The sequence below is a fragment of the Mastacembelus armatus genome, chromosome 11, assembly GCF_900324485.2.
Source record: "Mastacembelus armatus chromosome 11, fMasArm1.2, whole genome shotgun sequence".
NCBI lineage: Eukaryota > Metazoa > Chordata > Actinopteri > Synbranchiformes > Mastacembelidae > Mastacembelus > Mastacembelus armatus.
The window spans coordinates 6401415-6425687 of NC_046643.1; the positions used below are offsets into that span (position 1 = coordinate 6401415).

Here is a 24273-nt window from a genome sequence, read left to right on the forward strand (position 1 = left end):
GTGGATAGGCACACATGTACCACACACACACACACAGACACACACACACACACACACACACACACACACACACGCCTGAGCAAAACTGCTGACGATGCTGAATAGAGCAGCTTCCCTGTCACTAAAGCCCTTGAAGTGTGGAAGCAGTTCCAGCAGTCCTTCTGCTGTTTAAGTCAAACCCACACCTCCTCCTCCTCCTCCTTGTCTTCTCCCTGTCTCCTGCCTCCTGTACCTCCCAACTCCCTTTTTGTTCTCACACTAATTCAGTGCATTAAGTTGCGTGCTGTGACTTTTATCAGAAACAATACTACCAAAGTAGCTGTATAAAATTTAAATTTCCAACAGCCCAAACAGTTTATACATTCAAGCTGTGCTGAGATGATAAATTGCTCTTCCTCCCAAACCACAGCGAATGTGTGCTACCCCCTGCCTCTTTCCCCTCCGTCTCTGTCTGCCTCCACCCTTCTCTGACATATAGACTCATGCACATCCTTCCTTCCTTTCAAACACACTCCACCGCTCACCTTCACAAATACTGTAGCTTGCACACTTGATCAGATATACGCAGAGCTTCACTGAACTATATTTGTCTGCTCAGTGTAGTGTTTTTTTTTTTTATTTTGCTTGTATAATATTTTCTTATATAAGTGGACTGGAGGCAGGTAGGGTCATTATATCTAATATAGCACACTCAGGTGAAGCACTCAGGTTTTGTTTGTGTGTCTTGTCTAGACGCTGATCAGAGACAAATATTGGCAAACTTAGGAGACTTGACACAGAGGCTCTTCAGAGTGTTTTTGCAGTTTGTTTTTTAAAAAAAGAGCAAAGCAAAACCAGAGCATTCAGGTTTCGTAGGCACCCAGATATATGATCATTTTGTAGCCTCGAAGCTAATATGTGCTCTGCCATAACATCAAAATGATGAATTTAAGTCCAATATTTCCTCATCCTTAATTCTGGTTCTGGTCTGTACTATCTCCTGGTGGAAATATCTGAATCTTTAGCTGCTTAAAGCCTCTATTGTCCTTCACTGGTAGAACAGTGAGAGTGAATCTAAACAGTATAGTTATGAATTGGGCAGCTGAACAAAAAGCTGAAACTTATTACACAGCTCCACAGCTGATTTGTGTGATTATTCACTGCATTCACTGACTGACCTGTTTGACGTTGTCTCACTCATCGGATACGTTGTTATTACAGAAATATCAATTATGGTCACTTTAATTGAATGAAGCACAAGGTTATGGTGGTATCATGCCATAAAAAGTCCCTTATGAGGTCATGAATGGCTATGCTCATCCTGTTAGTGTGCTCACATCGCTGAATGCACTTCACTGGATGTATTAAATCTGGATGACCTTTAATGAGTATTTCAGACACAGCTGTTATTTCTGGGTTATCTATCGATGAAACCTCCACTTCTCTAGGTACTTCTAACAAACTGATGTTGGTGCTTCACATCACTTTCCGCGAGCCCGAGGTGTTTTCAACAAAAAGCTGTCATTAACTGGCTGTAGGTTGAGTCACTACTTGTTGGCGTAGGCTGAGGCAAAAAATAGACCTTTGTTGATAGAAAATGTTGTATTTCCCACTTCCTTTTAGCTCCAGTACAAGTAACAAAAGCCTTTGCTGCATTATCTGTAATTTTTAACATATGAGTTTTAATGACGTCAAATAGTATAGCTACACAGCATTTTATACTACATCTTATCATACAGTACAGAAGATATGGAAAAGAAAGGACAGAGAATGTCCTCTCTTGCTCTGCTTCTATATGTCAAGTAGAAGGATATATTTTCCAGATGTAAATCTGTACACAGGCACAGAGCGGGGCTCAAGGCAGAAAATCATGTCAGTAAAGTGAAAGGGAGAGCGAGGTAGAGGAGTGTACAGACAGCACATCTGTAAAAGCCATTTCTCTACATGGTATGGAAAGGAAGAAGGGAATAAAGATAAATGTCTTGTGCCAAACCAGGGTGTGTTTAAACTGATCCATATGGAGTGGGTAAGAGAGAGAGAGAGAGAGAGAGAGAGAGAGAGACTTTATTATTTTAAAAAAATTATAGCAATGTGGTGTTAACTGGTGCATGTTAGGTTGTTCCTTATTAAAACTCTTTCCACTATGTGTTATAAATAAATCCATACAAGACACAGACAGAAGACAGACCAAGTGATGGTTTATTATCCCTCCAAAGGTTATTGGCCAAAAGTAAAGTCCCCCTTATTTGTTATTCCGTTGGTCTGGGCTGTTTTGAGGCTCCAGTAATTGTAACTTATACATGAGTACTCCAGTGACTTAGCCTTGTGCTTTTATCAAACAGTACCTCCAGAGATGTTTTAAGACAAACAATCAGCTCAGAGAAATGATTTGTGTCTGATATGGTTACCCCACAAAAGTCTAATTAAAAATCTATTTCTTACTGTCTATGTGCAGTCAAATATTTTTCCAAAGTTAAACTCCTGTCTCCTGGTTTACTTGCAAGTCCATTCTGGCTTCAGGTTTCTACTCTCCCCATGTGCAGGCTGCATAATAGACCACATCTGTCTTCCAAACTAATAGTGATGTCACAGAATCATACTCATATGAACATGTCTCACATTTATGGTGAGCACAGACAAACTTTCCTCATTAAAAATATGAGACATTACAGTTGTCTGTATGTCAAAATGCAAAACCACCCAATCCTACAATTCCCACAATGCATCACAATGGCTTTCTTTGTTACACATTGCCTGGCTAGTAAATGCACACTTCTTTCAAACATAATGCTAAAAGTTTAATTCAAGTCCAAAATGACACCTACTTGATGTAGTGTGGTTTTGAAATGACATACTCAAAAAATATCATGAGGTGTAATGTTGGATTGCCATATAGTTTTGGTGAAATTGGGCACATAACCTCTTTAACATGGCTAAATAAATAAAAATAAACAATTATTTTAATATGCCACTGGAGAACCTACATGGATTTTGCTAAGCTTCAGAAATAGTTTCTGTGGTGTGAGGACCCAATCTGATTAAACGAACAGAAGGGAATATGTAGAGGCATGTGATATGAGGTATTGTGCTGCTCTGGGCAATAGATCATGCATATAGTGGCCATGTTTGACCCCAAATCTCCTAGTTTCCATAGCTTCAAATCCCATGGGATGAATTTATAGTGGTTCTTTCCCTCCTATTCACCATACCTTCTCGCCACCACTTAACCACCACCTTTTACAGTTCTTTTTTCATCTTAAGGTTTGATGCATCACATTAGAGATTTCTCCTGTATTGGAAGGCCTGTTAAAACAGTTTGAGCTTTTCTTGGTAATGAAATGTGAAGTGGGTGGACTCTGGCTTTGCTGTGCATGTGTGAGAGTTAATGTAAACCAGCTATACTGTAGAGGGGAAATGTGATTTTTGGCAGGCTAAAGTGTGGTTTACAGTCTCCCTCTTCTTTCCTCTCACACACCAGATGGAGTTAGACAGATATGGGTTTCTCAAGGCCAATGCACCATTTTTTTATGGGGATGGGTCTCTCAAATGTAACAGTTTCAATGTCAGAGATTCCCAGTACAGCCTCTCATAGGCGGATTTAAGACAGGGCTACTCCTCCCACACCACATTAAGGTTATGTCTAAATTCATGACACATTTTATTATGAAAATAATATAAAATAAATAAATTCACCATGATTAACACATGATTCACCTGTTTTCTCAGTCCATTAGAGATCTTACATCTCACTGTACTCTGAGGGCTTGTGTCATCCTTCTTTTGGAAAAGCTTAAAATTGATACCGCAGTTGTTTATTAGTTAGTTATTAGAGTTAGTCACTGGTAAAAATGAAAACCCATGTCATTTTGATAGAAATAAATGAGTGAAATTTTAGCAAGACGTTTCATTAATTCATCACCTTAATTGAATGTGAAGTTTGATAGACTCTGAGTAGATTAGGATTATTTGTTTAAGGCTAGTGGATTAGAGCTAATGGGACAAAACAGATATATTAGGAGATTTAGATAAATCAGGTCAGTACTGCTGTTAGTTTGTCCTAGTGGTTATCCACAATACCGCAACCTTAGTACACAGTACTACAAATCACAATGTCCCTGTAGACTACTATTTTAAAGGGGATACTGTTAAAACCTAGTTACCCTGTATATTAATTTTTAACCTGGGTTTAATCTTGTAATCTATTGTGTGTGTAATCTATGTGGGGGTGCATGCTGGGTGATCAACTTCCTGGATCCTGGAGCATAGTAGTTCATATTGCCTGCCTGCAGAACACCCAAGAAACAAACCACTGGCTAACACTCATAAACCCATACATTCCTCTGTGAATCATTTTATTTACAATCAGTTAAAGTTGTCAAACAGAATTAGAATCAAAACTTTTCCTTTTCTCTTCGTTCTCTCCATTTATTTCGCTGATATCTTAGCTGATTAGCTTATACATACTTAGAGCATCTGGACTTTGATTTAATGGAGGTACTGTGTGTTCTACAGAGACCTGAAGGCCCCCTCTTTGCAACTGCATACAGGCCTATACAGTGTATCCACAGGTGGAGACCACCCTCAGTGGGCACCCACACACATGCACACACACAATAGATTAAAATGCACACACATGCAAAAACACACATAAACACAAATGAACCAGTGTGCACTAACATGGATGCATGCACACTGAGGTAAAAGGATTCCTTGTTCTTTTATCACAGTGAGGCCTCCCTGGACTGAGATGACATGGCAAGTTTTGCTAGTGTCAGAGAGGTTTTCTTCTACTATTACACCAATGTAACCCTGAATCCCAGCAGCTGGCTCCACAAGAAGACCACACACACACACACACACACACACACCCTCACACACACACACACATGCCACAAACTGAGTCACAATCAAGACTACTGATCCCTATCACACACACGCCCTCAGCAGTGCCATATGGGCAGCAGTGGTGGGTGGCTGTGTGTGGGATCAATGGGTATACCGGTGGCAGCTGCAGCGGGCCCTGGAGACACACCATTAACCTTGACAGAGAGACAGACAGACAGACAGAGAGTGAGACACACTCCAGACAGCTTCCTACAAACTTCCCCAGTTTTTTCAGTACAGCAGAGGGAAAGTTGTCCTACAGTCTCTCATTTTTTTATCTTTCATACTGTAAGACCTCCTTCACATACTGTGCAGCAATAACTGGGTCATTTCCACTGTGGGAAAGAGAACTGAGCCCATACACAAGACAACCCATCCATTTTCCCTCCTCCTGTATTTGTTCCTGTCCTCCGTCGCTCCCACTGTCTGCTTCCTCTCTCCCTCCTTTTTCTGGGATCCTGGGGAAAGTCCCAGTCGCCCTCCTCTCTCTCTCTCTCTTTTTCTTTCCTTGCATTCCTGCACCGAGTGGAAGGCAAGGGGCCCTTCACACTGCAGGAATTCTGCTGTGTTTGTGTGCGTCAAACTGTGTGCGAGTGTGAGAAAATGTCTGTCCATTCTGAGTGTTGAACTGTAGCCTCTGTGAGCTTTGTCACTAAATATAACAATAGACAGTAAACGGCAGGAAGCGGCAAATATGTTGGGGTTTTACATAGTCTGTGTGTGTGTGTGTGTGTGTCTGTGTGTGTGTTTTCAATAGTTTCTACAGCTGCAAGCCCTTTACAGTGTAATCAGTATACTTCAGCTGCACATTTCTCCCACTCAGTGGACTAAAGCCATTTTGCCTTGTTTCTCTCTTTATTGATGTCTCAATTTTGAGCTACAGTTGCACAGTACACCGGTGTACTTTTACTAAATATTATACTGTAGTTTACATATTTTATTTGTAGGCACATATATTGATACTGAGTTGATCAGGTTGGTCAACATGTTGATTTCAATAAGATCCATTACAGATCCATTTTATATGACTCTTAGTATTATAGTACAATATTATAGTACTATATATGTAATGGTAGTAATGGTAGTTAAATAAAAAGGAAGAGGAAGACAAGTAGTCTCAATAGTTGTAAAAGTAGGAGTTGTAGTAAGCAATAGTGGTAATACTACAATGGGCAATACTTAGTATTAGTAATATTAGTAGTAAGAAGAGAAAGAAGGGAAAAAAGCAGCAGTTCTCTCTGGTTTGACCTGTACACAGTTTCTCCTGGTACTTCGCAGCACCTTGGAGAAGCTGCTGCAGTTCTTCTGTACCAGTGTTTCTGTGTCATCATATGATTCCAGACAGACTCCACACTGCCCAGATCAGGGCTCTGTGGGGGGGTCAGAACATCTGCTGCAGGACTCCTGGTTCTTTATGAACTCTAGTGGGTTCTCTATGGGCTTGTTGTCCTGCACAATGAACCTGGGATCGATGTGACACCCGATGGTGTTGTGTGACAAGAATCAAAAACATCTAAAGTGTCTAAAACCTCTGCACAGTACTGCAGATTAGCAGTATTTGAAAGCAGCAGTAATCGAAGTGTCAGTTTTCAGGGGGAAGTCTGAAGCCTGTTCCACCTCTTGCAGAATCTCATTGATGGAAAACACTGAATGATGTAGACTCATTTGTAAACATACTGAGTATTGGCAGCTTCACATCAGTATCAGTCTTCAAACACTGCATATCTAGTCTCAGTGAATCCATGTCCAAGGTGAGCCTGAGTTCCTGTTAGCACACCTCTATCGCAGTATTAACTGTATTGTGTTTCCTTTTTGTTTTCATTAAAAAGGGTAGATGGCAGCGCCCAAGAGATTCCTCCATTTCTCCCACTTTACTCACTTCTGCCTGTGCTTCAGTGATTGATATTAAATCTGTTCTATTTGATCAATAATTAAAGGTGCAGTGCCTAGTGTTTCCAGACTAGACTGAGCATGATGAATTATAGATTGTTATTCCTGCTGGTCTGATCAAAGAATAACAACAACAGCCCTTCGCCGGGTTGGAGCACTACCAGTTCTGATGCTCTCTACTGACTGGATAACACAGGATTATTATTTCATCTCTTTAATACTGATCCTCGATCAGGGTTTTTGCTGGTTGCTGTAATGTCCAAGTTTTCACTCAGAAAGAGAGCTGTCCTAGAAAGAGGAAGCAAGAGGCAGAGAGAGAGATGACTTAAGGTCTTAGGCCAGATGGATGTGAACTGTGTTGTGATGATGCCAGTGTTGGCCAGCTTATGCAGAAAACAAGGTTGTTGTAATTACACTTCACCACAACAAATTTAGTACCGTCACGCGAGGATAAGGCACCTCGGTACAGCATACACAGGAAGCCAAACAAACAAGTGCTCATATGCAGAAAAATGGGCTGTCACACATGGGCTTTATTTTTTTGTCTTGTTTAAATGCACTCCAGTTGTGCCTCCTATGATTATCCAGACCACCTGGAAACATAAGTTTAGTTTTTAGAGATGAAAATTTGAAGCAATAGTTCATTTCATTAAATATACTTATTCTCTTTCTTGACTAGAGTTAGATGAGAAAGTTGATACCATTGTCATTTCTGTATGTCAAATATGAAGCTACCTTAGCAGCTTGTTATGTATTTCTATTTATTATGATGGCATGTGTCTTCCTTCTCAGACAAACACACATTAAAGAACCTGGCAATGGGTTTCAAAATCTGACGAATTAGACAGGAATGGACATGAATATTTGCATTAATATTCACAACAGACATAATGTCATACTTCTGGGGACTGTTGACTTTTCTGCTTTTTTTAAGAGCCATGGTGTTATGTGCTTCTTCAGCATTTTCTTCTATAACTATACAAATGGAGTTAGTAGTAAGTCTATTGGCAGCTTAAGCTGTTTCTGTTAGCTAAGAAATAGTCTATTACATAACCCGATGAAAAACCAAAACATGTTTGTAAATTTTGGCTTTTGCATAAATTGTATAAGTTTAAATAAATCAGATGTGACATGTTAATTTGTGTTAATTGGACAAAGCCAAGCTTGTTATTTCCCCGTTTCCAGTTTTTATGCTAGGCTAATGAGCTGCTGTCTTGTTTTATACTTAACAGAAAAGAAAGGGAGTTAGTGTACTTCCCAGATGTCAAACACTTCCTCTAAGCAAGTATTTTCACTTAAGGCTGTGTACACTGAGCTTGTTTTGTCTTGACACCACATAATTCCCTCCCCCTAGCTAAGAAACCACATATTGTATTAAAAGTTGCAAAGGAAAAGCCGGCCATGGCAGCCTATGCGTGACACCACTGGAGTGTAAAACTGGAGTATAGGCTCGATTTCTGACACGACTGTAAAGGCCTGTGTGAGGGTGGAGACTTGGTTTTAGGGTTAGGGTAGGGGTTAGGTATTCAGCTGTGATGGTTTAAGGTAGAAGTGGGTAGGGAATGAAGTATGCCTTTGAGTGCAACTACAGAAAGTCAAATGTGTTGTACCCAGACAGAAGCACTCACAACAACAACAAAAAAACTCACCAACCACCTGCCTTTGTCTGTCACCCCAAATAACCACCACCTCCACCTCTGGCTGAGGTTGAGCATTTAAATGGGCGTATGCACGTTTATACGTGTGTGTGTGTGTATGTGTGTGCCAATTCCACTTGGTGGTCTCTATCTTGTCCAGTCACTAATAAAGTGACTGAAAGGGGTGAAGTCGCCTGTACTGAGAGCAACATTGTGTTAGAGACAATAATAGACCATTACACTGTGGGAAACTGAACTCTCTTTTCAGGGCCTATTCATTCATACAGGAAATGGAGAAACATACAGAAATCCACACTTCAGCACGCACACACACATCCACTCATTACATGTTTTCTTTGTTTACACAGTGTACCAAAAATGAGTTTAAATAATAATATGCATGTAGAGCAATGGGATGTATCACTGCCTAATATGGCTAATTCAATAAGTTAATTCTAAATTCAGGGCTTGTATATTTATATCTACAGTGTCTTTTGGCACAGTTTCATTTCACATGGCAGCTCTCCAGATCTGATGCCTTGTTTTCAACTTTTGCCAAAACCTCCAAACCACCTTCCTCTTTTCTAATTCTAATTTTCACTCCCTCTCTACTCACTTACAACCCCTCCCTTCTCCACCACACACACACACACACACACACACATAGGCATGCACACACACACAGACATACGTGCACACAGATCCATGCTGAGCCTCGGCTGTGGTAATTAGATACAGTCTGTCTAACTGTCAGACATCAGCCGGTACCAGACACCAGACTCTAACCTCATTGGCTAATCCTCCAGACGCTGCTACGCATTCCAATTGGCTGTTGCCTCCTCCGCTGCTCTGACTCTGACCCAGTAAACTCACGTATGAACCAAATCCTCACATTTCCATTGGCTGTCTCCGAGACACATGACTGGTGCTCACCGACGCTCTCTGGCATCGCGGCTCCCAGAGGAGGATACAGTTATCCTCCTTACAGAGAAAAACAACACCATTCATCACCTCCTTCTCTCTCGTCTCTCCTCATCTGTCTCACTCACTGTTTAGGCTGTTATGCTGTGTTGTTATGTTTCTGTCTTTGTCCCTCTGAAGGTTTTAAAGTCTCTCCGGGTCCTCTGGATGTCTGGGTCAGACTGAATTACATCCTCTCGGACTATCGAACAGTATAAGTTGATATCAGATCCCAGCTGAAACAAAATAATCCTCGAGGATGTAATTTATCTAGATCAGTCCCCTTATAGTTTTATTTTTTGACTGGGAACACTAATTATTTTTGCTTCCACTCCCGCCCACAATATAGTCTCAGATCCCCATCAGCCAGTGGCCAGTGAACAGGATAGGCCAACTCATAGAGCCATAAATATTTATCCAGCTCACTCATCTAGCGCTTACTGCTCAGAGGCAATATGATGAGGCAGGATCGGTTTCACACAACAGGTTTATGTTGTCTCATATCCTGTAGTAGTGGACAAGCACAGTACACCTCCCTGAGGTTCCTAACCAGGAAGAATATTTCAAATGTTCCTTTATTTTTCTTATTTTTCTTTCCTATTTCTCATGGTATTGTGCCACATGAACTCACACAGGAGGCTGTGTATGACTTATATATATGGTGACTTTTAGAATTTCAACTAGAGATTTAAAACTTAAAAACTGCTAGGAAAATGCAAATTATACCTTCCACAAGAATTTGCCTAATTTTGAAAAATCTGCCCTTATTAAATACAATTAAAAACAAATATATTAGCTCCATGCAGGCACAAATGTCAGCCTACACTGTGATCTATGAGAGTCAATCGACTTCATGTCACCCTCATATCCCTGCCAGCGCTTCTGAGGGTATTTGATCAACAAGTTCCATTAACACACACAAAGAGTCACAGTGCGCGTCAGAGTTTTCACACACAGAAGATCACAGACAGGACACCGTTCAGCATTCTGTATCACCATGTTCACATGTTTGATCAGACTTTAAGTTTGGTCATATGAAGTGTCAGTGTATATGGGTCTATATACATCCACTCAATTACCTTCCCTTAATTGGACCTGACTAGAGCTGTGGAGCGTGCAGACTAGTGGTGTGTGTAATCCGGAGCGCCTGGGCATTAACGCTGGTCAGTCAGGCTTGTGCACACATTTGGTATCATGGCAAATGATCTGATCAAAGTAAATTTATATAATGGAGTGGGAATGTGTGTTATTATTTTTGGCATGCCATGTTTCACACATCCGCACCTGGCAGCTTCCTGGAGTATTTTATTTCTGGCCACTGAGCAGCTCACCCTTTGCAGGTGGGGGCTAGGTGCCTTGCTCCAGGACATATTCATAAGTGTTTGGTGAAAGGATAGTGCATAGTTATTGACTCCCTCTCCTTGACCAGATTTTCACAGCTGGTCTGGTCTTTCAAACAATGGCTGATCACAAGTCCTCAACTGCTTTAAGAAGAATAAAATCCCGGTGTGAAGTTAAAAGAAATTAGAGTTAATTTTTGCAAAGAAACCTGTATATCCTTTGTGCTATTTTAAGATTAAAATAAGATAAGATCAACTTTATTCATCCCTGAAGAGACATTCAGGTAGTGAATTAGTAAGTCAGTATTGAGAGTAGTCTGCCAGTCATCTGCCATTGTCTAAGGTGTTGTAGATCCTGATGGCAGTGGGGATGAAGGATCTCCTGTTTGGTTCAGTCCTGCAGCTCAGTGAGGTGAGTCGTCCACTGCAGATGCTTCTCTGCTCCATCAGGATGTTGTGAAGGGGATGGTCATTGTATTCCAGGATGGACTCTACCTTTGTCTGTCTGCATCTCTCCACCACAGCCTCCAGTGAGTCCAGCCTCATTCCAGTCACTGAACCAGCTTTTTGCACCAGTTTGTCCAGCTGCCTTGCATCGTTCTGCTTTATGCTGTCTCCCCAATAGACTGCAGCCTAAAACAGCACAATGGCTGCCATAGTTTGGTAAAACATGTGCAGCATCTTTCTGCAGGCGTCTAAGGACATAAGCCTCCTTAGGAGGAAAAGTTGTCTCTGCCCTTTTTATATAGAACATCTGTGTTCAGTGACCAGTCCAACTTATTGTCCAGCTGCACGCCTACAGCAGTCAGGTGTGACCACTTCAATATCCGCACCACAGATGTTGACTGGATAAGGAGAAGGGTTAGACCTTCAAAAATCATCTCCTTGGTTTTAGAGGTGTTCAGTAAGAGGCAGTTTTTGTGACCCCAGTCACTTAAGGTTCTTATCAGGCGTCTGTATTCATCTTCCTGTCCATTCCTGATATATGCAACATTCACAGCATCATCAGAATAATTGTGACTGTGGCAGCACTCTGAATTGTAGATGAATGTGTGTACAGGAATGGAGCCAGAACAGTCTATGTGGTTCTCCTGTGCTGCTCAGTTTCCCAGCCTGATGAACTGTAGCCTTTCTGTCAGGTAATCTGTGATCCAGGAGACAAAGGAGGGGTCCACCCTGAGCTTGTCTCTGAGGATGATTGGTTGGATGGTATTGAATGCACTTGAAAAATAAAAGAAACATAATCTTCACATGACAATGTTTTCTTATTGGTACAAATGTGTAAGTTAATTATCAAAAATTGACAGCACCTCCTACATAAGTGGTCTCTAAGCAGCATGCATATTTGGGATTGACTGACAGTTTGTAATTATTTGATTGGTACAAAATGTATTGTGGTGGCAGTGTTTTTAGGTTTAGCTTTGTCCCTTTAATCAAGTGCCCCTTTTGGTAGAAACCTGCATGCTCCTGCTATTGTTATCATCGCATCTGGACCTTTATAAAAGAGAAGACTAGCTAGACCTTAGCTAGACCTGGACAGTTAATGAGGAGCTGAAATAACAAAAATCAAAAATAACTTAATAACAGTGCTAAAGTGGGCAAGCCAGCATAACCAGCCCCTAACTAGTTACCATAGCTTACTAGTTTCCCAATGTTTTGATGTAAAATACATTGGGAGCCCTCAAGTGTTGTATAGATGTTGGGGGAAAGGGGTAAAAAACATTTAAAGGCCTTACACTATGACATTTATTCACTTTTGAAAAACACATGCAAAAGCTCTATTATAATTGCGTCTCTAACTGTACAAACAGGGATGAAATTTGATTTAAATAATTCTTTTTTATCTCAATTGGCAAAAACATCTCTAAAATGTAGAATTTTTCAGGAATGATGATGGAATAGTTTCCCATAATGACCATGTAATCCTTTATCTCATGTTGTAATTTGAAAAAAAAAGAAACACCTTCAACACTCTACATGACAACACACTGATATGATGTACCAAAGGCAAGGACAGCTCAACATGCCTGTATAAACATTTGTGATAACCCAAGTCTGATGAACATCCTGCAGTGATTTCTCTAACGCTATGTGAGGCAGATCTCATGCCTTTAGCTTTTACAGCCAAATAAGCTCTAAATTCCTTCAGTTCAGGTGTCTGATCACATAACTAGTAACAAACGTGTCACATCCCTCATTTGAAAACCCCTTGTTGGTAAAAATATTTCACTTTGATTTGACCTGTGATTTTGGTCGCTTAGCATGAAGAGGATACAGCTGGATTTTAGTGTTGAAATGCATCATAGCTCAAGTTTCAAATATCACATGACAAATGGAAGAAAAAGCAAATGAAAGGAAAGACAAACAACCAAGACGTGATGTAGAAATGAATAGTTGATTCACCGTCTTACCCTCACACAATCCAACAGTCACGAATCCTGTCATACTTGTGTTTATCAGTGTGGGTACTTTCCTAAGTGAATCAGCTGGGAAAGCCTTAACCTTATCAGGGGTATACACTTCCAGATGAGGGAGGAGTAGCTTCTGTCCGAGAAATAATCTGAGAGTTCAGTACCACACCTTTAAAAGATAAGGATTAATTCAGAATTAACTTTTGGAGTTACTGACGGAGTGATATGGCCGAAGGAACGACAATAAATCAGTTGACATATACCATGTGGTGTATTTTTCAATGCTTACTGAATGAGGAAGTGAAGTTTCAGAGTGTCTCTGTAACACTCCGGGTCATGGACAAGCTTGACTCATCCTGGCTGTCAGACAAGGAAGGGCAGTCACAGTCCGTAAATTTGTTAACCAATTTAGTTTTTAATAAAGCGAGCACTTGTAAGGTTTTTTTTTTTGTGACTGGATATGCGTGTGTAGTTAAAAACTCCCCTAATTCCTGTGTACACTGCAGGTCTTTGTCAAATGTACCTCAGCTCTGATCACTTTCCTTATAAAGTAGGGCTTTTTATCTTTATCACCAGAACTTTGCTTTTTCCTTGTTGTGTACTATTTCAAAGCCGCTCATGACCTCAACTTTGCACTTCTTTTTTTTTCTAGAAATCTCAGCTTTTTACTCCAGTTGTGCACATTTTACATCAGCCTGGAAAGAGCTGACTGTATATCTGAATGTAAACAGACATGAATAATCGAGAAACAGAAAATCCGTGAATTCTTTCCACTGGTCTCATCCGTAGCATAAGCTTTTTTGAGATACTTTTCACTAACAGCTGAAGCACACATCCACCTTACCCTGACTGACACTTTGGGGCTAATCTCAAAAAAAAGAAAAAAAAAAAGGAGTTTAGGGCTCTCACACACACATGCACAGAATTAGAGTTTAGTACAGATTAGTCTATTAGAGATGAGCATCAGCAGTATTCTCAAGCTGATTCAGGGTTTTTTTCAGACTGAAGAAGGAAACGGACTAATCTCTGTCCGGACACCTACAATATGTCTGTCAGCAGATAATTTACACCTGCAGGGCTGTCTGAGCAGGGACATGTGGTCTGTGTGGACACGATCATGTGCACTGTGCAAGCGTGTGTGTCTGTTCTGTATGTCAGTCAGCTTGAGGGTGTCTCTGCTAGTGTCTAGCTGGAAGCATGACCGCTCCTTTACCAGCAGCTGGGCTGATGATTAAGTGACACATGTGCTCATTAAGTTCCTTCTATTGTCCATCCAGTAAGATGAACTGCAAGCAAAGAGCAGGAAGTTATGCAGCAGGGATATTTACTGGCTGTGAATGATTAAGCATGTTTATGGATCCACTTCTTTCCTTTCTTCTCTTTCCTCCTTATCTGAACACTTCTCTTTTCCTTGCTTCTTGGTCCTTTTCTTTCTTTTTCTCAATCCTTCTCATCTCTCACCTTTTTCTAAACCACCTTTTTTCCTTTTGCTCAACAATCTTCTTACTATTCGATTCTTTTTGATCTCCTCCTTTTCTTGTTTCCTTTCCTTCTGTCATCTTTTTTGTTTTTTCCTTCTCTCTCCTCTCAAGTCCTCTCTTTCTTTCACTCTAGTCTTTTCTCGTTTCCTCTCCTGCTCTCTCCTTCCTTTTCTTCTCCTCTCCTCCCACTCTGTTCCATTTCTTTCTTCCCCTTCCCTTTCCACTCCTCTCTTGTCTCCTTTCTGTGGTAGCCCATGGAGGCATGCCTGAGTCCCAGCCACCGTTATTAACCTTATCATTAAACTGACCCCCAGCTGGACTGCACTGCCCGCACACTGCTGTGTGGCTTTGAGGAGTTGTGTCAATACATACACACTTGGTAATTAACCTGAAAAAGCAAGAGCTGGGAGGGAAGTAGGCTGAGCCTGTGGATGCACAGCAAATTTATATAATAGCTGAGACAGTGAGGGATGAGTGTGTGAGTGAGAGGAATGAATGATGCAGTCAGGTTGATCTGAACTTTCCAAGTACTCCATTCCTTTTGATGTGCTTTTGTGTGCATTATGAAAGTACACGGTGATTAGTCTGTCTATGTCTCTGCAATATGAATGAGATCCCAGGGGAGCAAAGATGTCTAGACTTATTCAGAGAGGAAGTCTTATTATCTGCTGTACAGCAAATCTGAAGAGGCTCATATTAGCTTTGCAGTCCAACTGCTGCAGTGGCCTTATGCAACAGTCCGCTAGCACGAGGAGTCACATCCAGATCAAGGTATTACACAAATGAGTAAAAGAGGGCAGAGAATGAGACGTATGTTTCTGTATATAGCATATATATATATATATATGTATATTATCAGTTTACCTTTGTCATATGAATACAGTAGGTATGAATACTGCAGCTTCATGTGTACTGTAGAAAAATGATTTCTACTTGTTTATGTTCTTCATTGAAGCAACATTGACCAAAGGAGCAACAACAAGCGAATTTTTCCAACATGACACAATGTAGTCTTTTGTAGACTAAAGTTTGACTCAGCACAAACTGCTCACAGCTCTATATTATTGATACCGTACTGCAGGTTTATTAATGTGGGAACCTTGGAACAAACACTTTCTTTTATCAGAAGTGACATGCAGGCTGCACAGTGACAACAAACATCTGATGTAAAAGTTTTACTTACCAACCCTCATGTTCAGTTTGCACTGTTTTCTGCAGCCGTCCTGTGTGCTTGCTGACTGGCCCACAATGTCCACTGTAGTGTCGGCAGTAACTCCCCCATGGGCAAGCACACTATATGTTTAACTAACTTGTAGTACATACCCACAGGAGAGCTCTTTCACTGTATATTGCATGCTAATCCCTGCATGTAGTACAGAGATGTCATGGTAGTCGATCAGTTAACATTAAAGACATTTCACTAAAAGTCAGAAATGTCAACCCGTTGAGGCTGTTGAGGTTGGCGCAGGAGTAAAAGTCAGAGGATTGCCAAGCATAATTTATCCACTTGGAATGTCTTATAAAAACACCTTAATAGCTCATCTAATGAACAGTCATCTTATTAAATGCCAAATATTCCAACCTAATGTTTTTGATAGCAGCTGAAAAGTAAGGCCTGCACGTTTTTACACTCAACATCAACAACAGTGATGATATGTTAGATAACAAAATAACACCTCTGCTACTCGACTTTCTGGCATTTATTAGGGCAGTGGTGGTAGTGAGTGGTTGTGATTACACATAGATGGAAATGCGTTTGTTTTTCTTTATACTCTCAGCAAGTGGCTATTTAAAGACGTGTTGCTTTCATCGTAATGGTAGCAGAGAGATCTCACTGTGCTTCACACATTGTCACGGCGATGAGGGGAGCAAATGAATCATGCCAGTCCCTCATCAGGGTGAGAACTTGTCGTCACTGAACTTGAGCACTCATTGAGTAAGGGGTAAATTATTCTGTGTATTTCTGAATGGCCTCAGTGGTTTCAGGCCATCTTTCCTTGTTACCTTACCTCCATTTTTCGAGGGATAATTTGTTTCCTTTCCCTCAATAGTCTCAGCCCACAAAAATCTTATAAGTGAGGTTTCGATGATTGAAGTATGGGACAGATATCATTGTAACTTGTATCTAATGTAGATGAAAATGTAAATGAATCTATAATGTATTCATATTAGCTCTTTGTCTTCATATTTTGAGCTCCTATAGGTAATTCTTGCCCTGGGCAAAACAATCATTCAGCGTGTTAATGGGTCGCACACTGAGCTCGTTAGCTATGCACAGCCCTAATTAACATACAAATTCAATTAACTTTCAGTGCAAAAAGAAAAAAAGAACAAGAAAAAAAAGAAGAAAGAAAGAAAACAAACCTTTTGTGTGATGCCTACTCTTCTGCATTTTATCGTCATCTTAGTCACAGTGAGTGGAGGAGAATGCCAGTGGTTGCGGTGACTTTCCCTGTTTTGGGCATGTTGATGAATGCTTTATAGTCTTTTGCAAGGTGATACACTTCAGAGCACAGCCAGACATCCTTGCACAGGGAAAATGAGACTGTTTTGCCCTCACACTTTATGAAGGAGACAGTCAGGTATTTGTCCTCTGCCATTAGCTGTCTATGGAGGCTGTGTAGCAGCTGTTAAAAGGGAGCTATTGTGGGAAGACAGCACGGGTTCCTCACTACTGCAGAATTAAACAGTCCTCGCTATGTTGATTGAAAGCCAATTTTCAAAGTGGTGTGTAGTCAGAATGTTCAATAGCTGTGGTCTAGCAGGCAGACCCTTCATCTTCCATCATGAATTCTATGGGCAGTGGTGTTATCAGGGGAATTGGTAATTAGTGCCATGCATTGTGTCAGAGGACAGACCACTGAATACCAACGACATTAAAGGGCTGATGAGATAAGAGAAGTGTGTGCTTTTGTGTTTGTACTCATGGCTGTGTGCGTGTTCGTACTCCTGCACTCGCATTCATGCTCCAGGGACAATGGTTAGGTGCCTCAGCCATGGAAATACATGACTTCAATTTACATGTTTGCATATTTCACAATTAACTAAATTGATTTCCTGTGTGTGTTGAATGGCAAGACTGGATGTCTGTTTTCCCAAGTATTTTCAATACCATATCCATCCCCATATTAAACTGGCCCAATAATGGCACTGTCTCATTTGCATTCCATTAATTAGACAGTCATATTAAATGGCTAATTAACATATATAGGGTTACGTGTTTTGTCAGGATGAAAGCTATGGAAGCAATAACTTTTCCCTGCACATCACATGTTTTTGCTATCTATGCTAATGAGAATAGTTTGTGATGGTTTTAATCAGCGTGTGTGTGTGTGTGTTTGTGTGTGTGTGTTTGTGAGCAAAAAGGAGACTCAGGGATAGATGTTTAACAAACCTTTTACAATAGCAGCTAAGAAGAAAAGCTGTCTTGCAGGCATAGTGAAGGAGAGAGCCAAACACACTAATAATTATGTTTTTCTTAGAGACTAATGATGCTTTTTTTGTTTGTAGTTGACATTTTCTTTGAAGATGTACAATCAAGCTCCTCACAGAAGGTGAAACCACAGTCAAACCTATCCAAGCAGTTCTTGTATTACTATGAATGCTATTAGTGTCATCCAGGAATGTAGTGTAGGATGAACTCACCTGAACTGAGTCTTAGTATGAAACATTTAGTAAGATTACAGAAGGATTGAGTCAGCAAGGGGAGGGTAAACATATTGTAACCAACTGATATAATCTGTTATTGAGGTTTGGTAATTTTTTTGTATTTTTGTTGCTTTGTTACATCAGAAAATGATACATTTTTGAATCAGTTTAGTTCTTCACGGGCTGAAGAACTAAACCTTTCCATCAGGTTCAGCCAAAGCTGAACCTGATGGAAAAAATAGTCAACATTGTGAGTGACTGATAATTTCAGCAGTTACACTGAGATTAACTGAGCTTGCCACTGCAGTTTTCAGTGTAATAATAAGGGATTGTAATGATGACTGTCAAGAATTATTCCTTTCTGTGTACTGCTACATGCCTGCTATCAGCTGTGCAGCCAAGAGCTCTGCTGCAAGGGAAAACGCAGCAGAAGTTAGAAAGGGGTGGAAATAAAAGTGCAGTATAAATAAAGAGAGGCATAGAGAAAGAGGTGGGAGGGATGTGAACGGAAAGAAAGATGAAGTAAGCCCTTTGGGAGAGGCCTGGGCTGATTTGCTAAACCCCTCCAACCTCCTCCACATCCTCACCATCCCTCCATCACTTCTCTGCAGGCCAAGACGATATGAGATTAAAGTAGAGGAACGTAAAGGGTGTAGGAGAGACATCCTTGGTAACAACAGAAGTAAGTGAGGTCAGAGGTTAAGCAGGTGGTAGCTTGCTTTCACAGAAAAGGACAAAAGTCAGTGCTTGTAAAATGTATCTAAGGTTAAGGCGAAGGTGTTCTGGTAGTGGTGTCCCCGGGGCAGTCCCATGGGTACTTCCTCAGAGGAGAGGCAATTTTAGATGAACTTTTGCCAGCCTCTGCCCACCCATTTCCCCTTTTTGCTTCAAGCCGAGCCTATACACCCGCAGGCTGGCTTGTGTCCCATGGTGTGTGTGTGTGTGTGTGTTTTTTTTGTTTTTTTTTTGGTATGGAGTCGGCCAGTCTGTAAACTGTGTCTGACCCTGTATATCTGGAGAGCGCTCCCCATGCAAACTCTCATACACACTAAAATGCTTCCTTAGTAGGGTACGCACTGCGTACAGAATGATGTGATGACTTACCGCTTAGTGAAAGGCCTCTTTGATTGGGGTGTAGGTGAATATACCATTATCTCATGCAGCACTCACTGAAGGATATGGCATATGAGAAAGATCCAGCAATAATAGCAATTCACAATGCATCATTTATGCATTGTGAATTGCATTGATTCACTATATAACTGGCAATGAATCTTATCTGCAGCATATACTGTAGCTCTCTTGGTAGGCTTGGTTGTATATTCTTATGAAACATCAATTTTCCTGTTTACAAACAACAAAACAGTGTAATTAAGGTGATTCATGTTGAATTTCCAGCCACGATGTGATTAATTATCAAAAAACTCAAATGAATGAATATATGAATGAGAAACAAAAATGAGCATTGGTAGTTTACTTTTTAATATTTAATGCTTAGAATGTGTAGAATGATGTTAATGCACTGTATTGAGAATAACATATCTAATAGTTTGTGGTGTTTTCTGCTTGTGCTAATCACTGTTTTTATTAACAGCATCCTTAGAGGAAAGCACATTTTCCTCCCAGTCCCTCATGTAATAAAATGCTTTTAGCAGCTCCTTCAAATGCATCAGGACTGTGCTTTTCCCTATTTCCTTTGTATCTCATTAATTTCCATATTTAATTAGCTTGGCTCATTTAAAGCCATGCACGCAGGAATGTATGCAGGAATAATTGGATGCAATTTTATAGACAGAAATTATCCATAATGTTCTTGTGTGAGTTGTGACAGAGCATGTAGGACTTGTTGATTAGTCCACTCTGATAGACATGGGACTCAATTTGTTTGTCTATCAGTGTGGACATGAATGTGTGCACCCACGGGTGCTCACGTGTATATGGTATTTGTGCATGTGTGTCATGTGCATGTTTGTGTGTATGTGCCCATGTGTGTTAATCTAAGCGTCAACCCTAAACCATGTTACAGAGTGAAATTACCCATCAGCTCTAGTAAAAGCATGGCTGACAACCTGTAATCGTGGTCATGTTAGAAAACACACACACACACACACACACACACCTGATTATGACAACAATATTAGATGACCAGACACAATAGAAAATATCAAATGTATATACAAAAATCCAAATAGCTCTCTTCCATCCTTCTTCTGTTTCCTCTCTTTGAGTCTTTTTTCACTCATAGCAAAGCTACTTAGAGAAGAGAATATACACAAGAGAGCAACTTTGTCTTACTGTAATTGTCTCACTGTTGAATCCTCACTAGTCTTCACGGTGCAGTCTGCTTTTTATACATCACAGCAAATTAATGAGGGATTCTTTCCAGGCACACACTCTCCCACTCAAATATATGTTTACAGCTTGCTCTTTATCACACATTTGAAAAGACCTATAGGTGATTTTTAATCAAGTACCATGGTGAGACATGCATGAATAACTCTGACATTTACAATTAGCTGTTGTCAGCAGTCAATGGCAGTAGTGCAATTTACTAGGTACACATTACTGTCGTAAATGAAAATGACAACAATTTCATATGTTGTTTGAAAGTGGCGTGACAGCGAATTGTATTTGACCCTGCTTAAGTGGGCTCACTCTTGATAGGCAACCACCCTTTATTCAAAAGAGATAATTGGTTTTGTAAAATGTTCTTCATGCAGGCACTGAAACATTTTAGGCAAGAAAGTAGCGGGCGCTGATTAACCTTGTCATAGTTGTTGACATCGTACGACCACGCAGCTTTTCCGTTCAACTCACTCTCCTGCATCAAATGTGCGCTTCCTTTCCCTTGTGTGCTAAGGCTAAGTGTTAAATTAATGTTTTTCTTCATCATCATCTTTGCCCCGACACATGCATTTAGATTGGAGACACTGTTTTTTTCAAGCAGGGTTAAAGGGTGGGAGGGTTAGTTTCTGAACGTGACCTTCTCAGGCACTGGTAGTTTATGACTCAGGAGGCTGAGGGGGTAGGGCTGTTTGAGATGGGGGCGGCCTCTCTGGTTTCATTGGTCTACTTGCTGTGGTTTTTCCACATTTGGCTCACAGACAAGTGTATTGTGCATGAGTCCGCTGTGATGTGGCGGTGTGATGATGAGTAAGCACACATATGATGAGGTGGGTATGTGTGTGGTATCCAGAGCTCTGCCTGACACATGGCCATAAGGCAGCTGAGAGGCAGGATTCACGAGAGAGTGTGGGATATATATTACGCAGCATTTTACATGCCAAACTTTCCTCCTTTCTAATTAGAGGACAAACTGTGGGTTCTGCCAGTTACGTAACCTCCAAAGAGTTCCTGGTGAAGTGATACATTCAACATGACACATCTGGGTAAATTATTCATAGAACTGGTTCCAGTTGAAGGATCTAGAGGAGGATGAACTCACCTAAATTTTCCTAAGATTTTCCAGTCTTTATTATGCATTAAACATTTCTTACTACTTAGGTAGAGACACTATACATTTTTAGGAGTGGCTTTTATTGGTTATTTGAGCTACGAAAGAGTGATTGTTTCATTTTACCGAGGTAATTTAGTGATTTAGTAGCACACTTCAATAAAGTTTGGAGACTTGTGAGAGAACTATTAAGAAAGGAATGATCCAAATGTAGCAGCAGAGGCCAAGATGGTCCGACTCTCAGTTCCTAATATGGGTACGTTTGAAAACTATAGAACTTTATCACTTTCTGATACTTTATGAAGGCATTCCAAGTTTTACCTAATGACTTTATTAATGGTTAATAAATAATGGTTTATAGTTAAAAAGACAGCAGATGATAGGATAGGATAGCCTATACTTTCACAACATCACAAGTCATTTATTCACTTATTAACTTATTACTCTTTTTATAAAGCAACAATACATTACAGTAACACTATATAAATCTTATTGTAATAGTTATTATGAGGTGCAACATGGCAAAGACAATGTGGCACAATGAACTAAATGCTCAGAATGATAATGTTCACAGTCTTGGTTATCATGCTAATATTTGCTAATCAGTGCTAAATACAAAGGGTGGCTGAGTCTGATGGAAAGTTTTGCGGGTATTTGGTAAAACCTGAAGTAAAAGCTGGTGCCACCATTTGTGTGCTTTCTAATGGCACTTTTACCTCAGCCAGGTGTGCATCTTTTGGATCGCATTCACCACCTGACCTGGACTCAGCAGGACAGAATGGGTGTTTGTTCAGTCAGAGGTTTGGAGTAGCTTTGATTGAGGCAAAGTGTTTGAGTGGTTTCAGGCTGTGTGTCACTAAGGTGGGCCTGTGTTCATCAGCTCATAATGACACCAGCACCACTGCTGTTATCACAACCTCTCTCTGTGGGTGGTTTTCCTCTGCATGTGTGTTTTAGAAGTGGGATTCAGTATTGCTACTGCCCTTGATCACTTGTTTGTGCTCCTCTCTCTCTCTCTCTCTCTCTCTCTCTCTCTTTTTCTTCTTTCTGTCTTCCCCTGCTTTTTCCCTTGTCAACGTTTGGAACTCCCACAGAACTCCCAAGCAGCTCAGATTCAGAGGAAGTCCTTCCTGGGATTAACACACAAACACACACACACACATACACACACACGTACAGATTCAGATACACAAACTTCCTTGTCAGATTTACCCCCTCTCATTTGTCCTCCCACAGACATCCTGTTTGTCTCCAGCAGCTCCCCTACTCCCTCTGATGAACATAAGCCAGGGAGGCTCAGGGTAAACAGGAGAGCAGTTTCTGAGGAGAAGCACAAAGAACTTTTAAAAACAACCACAATTCCTGTCAGTCGGTTCTCACATTTTTATCTTCTGTTACCTTGTTTTTTTTTAGAAGTGTTATATTTAGAAGTTGTTGACACTGTGGACCAAATTCAGCAACAATCAGGTTTAACCAGGATCTGGGAACTAGCCAATCATATTACTGCCACGTTTTCAAGGAGTGCTCCTGGAATGAGAGAAACCTTGTTGATTTTTTCTGTAATCAGTTTCCATTATCCATCGCTGCTGCGGTAGGCATCAGCTCTCCATCCTGTGTCCTCATCCGTAGAGTGGGCTATCCAATCCATTTTACCCATCTGCCAATCTCCATCATTTCGATCTTGGTTTGTCCCCTCTTCTTTCTCTTTTCTGTCTCCCGTCACTCTGTCCGTGGCTAATCCATTACATCTTCTAATGGCTGTTTTTTCGCTCTATAAAAAAAAGTGTGGTGGGGATTGACATTTCTGAAGCCATTTATGTGTGTGTGTGTGTGTGTGTGTGTGTGTGTGTGTGTGAGAGAGAGAGAGAGAGAGAGAGAGAGAGAGAGTAGCTGTCATCTTATCCCATAAGGATCTGTATGTTCACAGATAAATTACAGCCATAAAAAGTTTTGAATGCTCTTGGGTTGTGATTTTTGCCAGAAATATACTTTCTGATCACCGTGGCTCTAAATTCCTCCCTACATTTGTATGAAAATTCACTAGTTATAAAACATCTCTCTCATTTTCTCCTTATCTGAAAGCAAACTGCTGTATGATATGATTTCTATGTGCAGGTATTATTCCCACATTGATTTTCAGCTTCAACTCCATGTTAGTCATAAAAAATGTTTAATTCTTCATCCTTTGTAACAAATGCGTAGTTAACAGTGAAACAGCTGTCACCAGTAATTTTACATTAACTATGGATCACGTAAATTACATGAATGTGAAAAGTGTTTCTTATAATAATGAGCCCACAGAGTTATCACCTGATTTACATTACTCTACCATATAGTCTAGCATTTGGAACCATATGATAGTAATTATTGAGTAAAATATGAAGAAGAGTTAATGGTGTTGCGTGAAGTTTTGTGTCAGTCATGACAGCACATGTGGGACCTTGAAACATTAAAAATCTTTAATCCTTAGCTTGTTTGGTGACCCCATGGCCAGAACTGGCGGCGCCAAGAAATTTCAATAGTGTGAGATGGGCTGAATAGCTGCATTCACTTTAGTAATAGTACAGAAATCAATGTCTTGTTTTTTTT

General features: G+C 40.5%; 1 protein-coding gene across 1 annotated transcript in view; it reads left to right on the plus strand.

Annotated features, from left to right (window-relative positions):
- Positions 1 to 21849: 21849 nt before the first annotated feature.
- The window catches only part of nrsn1l (neurensin 1-like), a 62309-nt gene continuing 59885 nt past the window's right edge, over positions 21850 to 24273 (plus strand). The window contains exon 1 of the mRNA XM_026300542.1: positions 21850 to 21940. The gene's annotated coding sequence lies outside the window, so the exon portion shown is untranslated. The remainder of the gene's footprint in view (positions 21941 to 24273) is intronic.